Source organism: Chanodichthys erythropterus, chromosome 2, assembly GCF_024489055.1.
Source record: "Chanodichthys erythropterus isolate Z2021 chromosome 2, ASM2448905v1, whole genome shotgun sequence".
Taxonomy (NCBI): Eukaryota; Metazoa; Chordata; class Actinopteri; order Cypriniformes; family Xenocyprididae; genus Chanodichthys; species Chanodichthys erythropterus.
Genome location: NC_090222.1, coordinates 27,148,067 through 27,154,066, shown reverse-complemented (window position 1 = coordinate 27,154,066; position 6,000 = coordinate 27,148,067).

Below are 6,000 nucleotides of genomic sequence, written 5' to 3'. Positions count from 1 at the left end.
CCTCTGAGCCACAGCAAGTGTTCAGCCGCATTCAAATGGGCGCGCGCCCGTGTATTTGGTTCTGTTTATCGATTGGGAAACGTGGGCGTGCTGCCAACATGCAGGATGGCAATCTATTATTACCATTGTGAATTATTAGCAATCGGAGTCTAACAACTGGCCATAAATATATATATATATATATATATATATATATATATATATATATATATATATATATATATATATATATATACACACACACACACTCATATACACAGCATATTTAATATAAATTACTAAAAGATGTTTAATATTTGACATACTGCTGCACAGCGTTTAAATTCGACTGAATATAATAAAACTAGGCGTTAAAACAAAGTATAGCATTTTAGCCCTCAGTTCAGATTCTGACGCAACACGATGACGCAATCCACATTAATCAGTTTGGAATAAAAAAAACATTTGAATTATTTTTTAAATAATTTAACAGCATTTAAATTGAGATTTAAAATTATAATAATAAAAGTAGCGTTAGATTTTAGTTATTAAAATAATTTAAGACGCAAGGCCTTCTCCAAATCAAAAGTAGCAGCATTAAATAAAGCAGCAGCCATTTCAAATCTAAAAAAAATCCTGCGTCTGCCTCACAACACTGAACATACACTTTAACATGATTCTGCCTGCATTTCCATTGCACATTCATTCCAATTGAAGCACAGAATAACAGCAACAGCAGCAGAGTACTTCAAACACCCACATGCATTGCACAATATAAATACACATCTATGCAAACACAATGATTTGTTTTTGTCCATGCAGAACAGTCACACATTCTCAGCTTGCCAGTGAGTGTGAAGGTCTCACAGCATTGTTTGTGTGTTTATAAGAACATGTGTTCTGCACAAGGGTATATCCAGTCTAATAGATGCTCTGTGGGTGGGTGGAGGGTCTGAAATTGCCTTGCAGTCGGTTAGCATCCTTTTCCCTGCCCCTCTCTCTTCCATTTTTTTCCTCTTCCTCTTTGCGGATGCTAGCATCCATGTTCTCCATCACATCTTCAATTTTATCATAAGACAATGTTCTCCGGACAACAGAAATCCCCCATTTTGCAAGTCCCCTCAGTGTATCCATCTATTTCAACATAATTTGTCCCGAATCCATTTTGCTTTCCTGCCCGGCGATGTGGTGTCTTCCCTGTCTCAGTGTGTGTGTGGCTAGATGCGGTTTCTGTTCCTGCTCTTTTTAATCAGCATGTTAATAAGAAAGGTAACTAATCAATACGTTCAATGGCCTGGCGATTGATACCATCTCAGCCTCCCTCCCCTCTCTCTTTGACGTACACACACACACACACACACACACACATATACACACGCTATGCAGGCACAGGCTAAATAATAAACAGAAATAAATATAATTACAATGAAAGAATACTTTCTTTAGTTTTAGTTCAATCATTTTTCCAGCGATTGGTCTGATACTGGTATCTTTAAGGAATCTGAAGATCTGAAATGGATATTTCAGAGGCATTTGCTTTATTAAATGTGAGGGATCCACAAACACAAAGGAATGCTTTTTTTCCCCCCTTGTATCAAAGCACAAAGTGATACTAACATCAACACCAAGAGTAAAAATATCTCTAAGTGGGTATGTGTGTTCCTCACCCCAGGGTAAGGTCTTCTACTACAAATGGCCAAATCCAAAAAGGTGGAAAGAGAAAAATGGCAGAGGATAAAGAGAATTCTCTCACAGAAGAAAGTGTTTGGGGGGGAAAACATTAAACACACATGCAAACACTGAATGGCCTTTAACACTGACATTCTGCAGACCTGTGGTCTTGTTTTTACTTCATGGTAGTTTCAGTGTGTACATAGCAAAGTTCTCTTATGTTTGCATTTGGTTGACTTTGACTGTTTGCATGTTGTGCTGCCAGATCAGAGAAACTAGATTGTACAAGTATAAAGTGCATGTTTTTTTCTTTCTTGCACTCTAATTTGTAGCATGCGTTTTTTTTAGATACATGGAAAAAAGGCAAAACATTTTTTAAAAGGAATATTCTGCTCAATACAAGTTAAGCTAAGCTTAATAACATTTGTGGCATAATGTTGATTACCACACACACACTCAAAATAAATTTGACTTGTCTCTTGTTTCATTAATTTTTTTATTATTTAAAAGAAGCAAAGCAAGGTTATGATAAAACACTTACAATAGCACTGAATAGGGCAAATTTTGAGGATTTAAAAGAAGAAATTTGAAGCTTAATTTTATAAAACCACATGAAATCTTCTGTTGAAACGTGTGTATTATTTGAGCTGTAAAGCTGTTCTTATCATTTTTAGTCATTTTAGGGCATTAGGCAGGTTTGCATTATAAAAAAAATTGAATATAACTTTAAACTCAAGTTTAGTAACGCATATAATTTAGATATTGTGGCTATACTTTTGAAACAGTGAGTTTTTTTAATGTTTACAGAATACAGAATATCCATTTAATGTGATTTCTGAAAAATTCTGAAAATGTTGTCATCATTTACTTGCTCTCATGTCATTGCAAACCTGTATAACTTCTGTGGAACACAAAAGCAGATATGAAGGTGAGAAAAGATATTTCGTAGGCGAGTAAATTATTTTCGGGTGAACTATCCCTTTAAGTAAAAGGTTTTCTTATTTCTAAATATACAGTATCATTAAACTTTACCCCTCAAATGTGGCTTATTTACATGCTTGGAATTATTAATGACTAATTGAAAAAGCCTAAGTGCCATGTTCCAGAAATCTCTGATATGACAGAAGCCCTATCATATTTCTGGCACTGATGCGAGCTCGGGTTTCAGCTCAAAGCTATCTCCGAGTTTGGCTCGTGTGTGTGTGTGTGTGAGTGTCCCTAGGGAGGGTTAGAGTGACCACTGCCCCCTGACCCCCCTTTACACTGTCACCCCACAACCCAAACCTCCATCAGAAATGCACTAGTCACCTAGCAACAGAGGCCTAGTAGTCAGAGGTCAAAGACCAGGGGCTATCGCAGATATTACACACACTCCAAGAAACGTTAATATAGATTCCCAGAATTACAGTCATCCATTTTAAGAATTATGTCATGGCATCATTTTATACTGTATACATTAAGCCTCCATTTAAGCATAGTAAATTCAAGCACTGTAAATCGACTGTCATGCTTGCACATGCACAGGAAACACTAAAATATAATGAGCCTCTCAGCATGGAAATAAAAAATGTTAGGGAGAAAAAGTGTTCCCGCACACTTTTGACACTGAAATCTCTTTGTTTTCCACTGAATGACAACAAAGGGCAATGATGACCATTCCATTTCATCCAATCAAGAAAAGGTCACTGACCTCTGACCCCAACTGACCACAAGGGGAGGATGGGCACGATCCAATCACCTTAAACAGTCCGAGGCAGCACGTCCAGGGTGGAAGGAGGTAATGAAAAGAGGGGGGGCGGAGAACGCGACCAAAGAATGGACGGGTGCAGATGCAGCATTAATCTGTGCCTTGATTGGGGCCTGCAGCACCTTGAATGGAGGGATGAAGAAGACAATGATAAAAAACCAGATCCACCTCGACTACATCTGTGCTGTATTTTAATCTGGTGGTGATGTGACGAAATTCACTTACCGCACTTTCAGTCTGACATCATTCGAGAAGTGTTTAATCATCATTTTTTATTACACAGGCGGCATCACAATATGAGAACTTACTGTATGACCCTGATGACCTAACCCGCTTGTTAAGTCATGATGTAAGGAATACTGTTTCAAATCCATGCGGCTACTCATTTAAATTGAAAATACTATCTCAACAGCAGGTTATGAGCACTATATTCATATCACGGCACCAATTTTTTAACGAGTCATAAAAGATGAATCACTGCTTGGCCATCTGAGATTTTGGTATTGAGATAAAGGTTAGTTTCGTTAGCATTACAGCACGCCGTGGGTGTATATTAGCACTGTTTATTGCTTGCTTTTTGGACACGGAAATGATGATGCGCGACGTCAGACGTAAAAAGAGGAATACTGTAACCTCAGAAGGCCCATTCACACCAAGGATGATAACTATAATGATAAGTTTTAGTAACGACACATTAGAATAATATTGTTGGAATCACTTTTTCCAGCTGAAAAATTACAAAACATTGACAGCCAATCAGAATCTTTGAGAGCTTGAGCATTCAAAGCAGCAGATGTAACTGCAGCGTGAGCATATAATAAAGAGAAAATTATGGTCTGTTTGTGTGGATGCTAATATAGCTAGCGTTTTTGGTTTAAACACATCTTAATGTTTCCTTCTAAAGCAATGCTTTATGGACATTTTAGAAAGCCCAAACAGGCCAGCTGCTTACAAAAATGCTCCAAGATTAGGCAACTGTCATCCATTCAAAAAGAAAAGGCCGTTCTGTATACACACACACACACACACACAGATGGTTGGTCAGCACGTGCTCGAAGGAGGGCAGAGCAGTGACCCTCAGCTGGACACTATGGCCAGGTCAGTGACACTCAATCCCTTCTTTCAGGCCAGCTGCTACTAGTTCTGTGCTAATGGCACCTCCCCAAACACACACACGCACACACCCTTAGGCCCCCTCAATCTGCCTACACTGACCAGTGAAAAGGCAGGGAATGGGGTGGGGTGGAGGACAGCTGGACACTCGCCACTCTCTTGCCTCCTCAGGGGGTGTCAGTGTGTGTGGGTACATGTGAGCAAGAGAAAAGCTTAATAGCCTGGTGTGGATGAGAGCAACTGGAAACAAGAAGAGAAAAAAAGAAGCAGGTCTGGCACACATAGACCCCACAGAGAGGCAATTAGCAAGTTAGCAATGACTGACTTCGGTTGGCCACCTGATTTCCTACTTAGATTTCATTTTCTTGTAAGCGCTGTGACAAAATCACCTGATGGCAAACTTGTGTTATTTAGCATTGCGGCTGCTTTGGCTAAAGTACCCCAGCAACTGCAGGTCCAATGATCCACAGCTCCAGGCTGTCCAGTACCATGGGCCAGGCTGAGCCAGACAGTCAATAAATCAATAGGTCACTCACGCACACACACACACGTCACTGCAGGGCTGAGAGGCCACATGAAACTACCATTGATTGAAGGGGGTAGGGAGAGCGTTGACGGTCAGAGCTGTGCATGTGTGTGAGGTTATGGGGCTCACCTCAATTCCTAGCACTGCAATAGGGACTTCAAAATGGCCTCAGTAATGCTTACACACTTAAACACACACACAGCAGAGGTGAAACACAGTGTGCCGGTACCCTTCTATCACACAATCTAAATAAATGGAACCCTTTGAGTCTATCTCAGACTGTAACTATCTAACTAGTGATATAATATATCAGTTATTGGTTGATATTAGCATTTTCTGTCATTTATAATTAAGCCTGCTCATTTCTCTTATTTTTACATTTAGATTACATTGCCGCCATCTAACGCTATCTTAAAGGGTTAGTTCACCCAAAAATGAAAATTCTGTCATTTATTACTTACCCTCATGTCGTTCCACAACCGTAAGAGCTTCGTTAATCTTCGGAACACAAATTAAGATATTTTTGTTGAAATCCGATGGCTCCGTGAGGCCTCCATAGCCAGCAATGACATTTCCTCTCTCAAGATCCATAAATGTACTAAAAAAAATATTTAAATCAGTTCATGTGAGTAAAGTGGTTCAATATTAATATTATAAAGCAACGAGAATATTTTTGGTTCACCAAAAAAAAAAAAAAATAACGACTTATTCAGTGATGGTCGATTTCAAAACACTGCTTCAGGAAGATTTGGAGCATAATGAATCAGCGTGTCGAATCAGTGATTTGGAGTGACAAAGTCATGTGATTTCAGCAGTTTGACACGCGATCCGAATCATGATTCGACACACTGATTCATTATGCTCCAAATCTTCCTGAAGCAGTGTTTTGAAATCGGCCATCACTAAATAAGTCGTTATTTTGTTGTTTTTTTGCTGCACCAAAAATATTCTCATAGCTTTATAA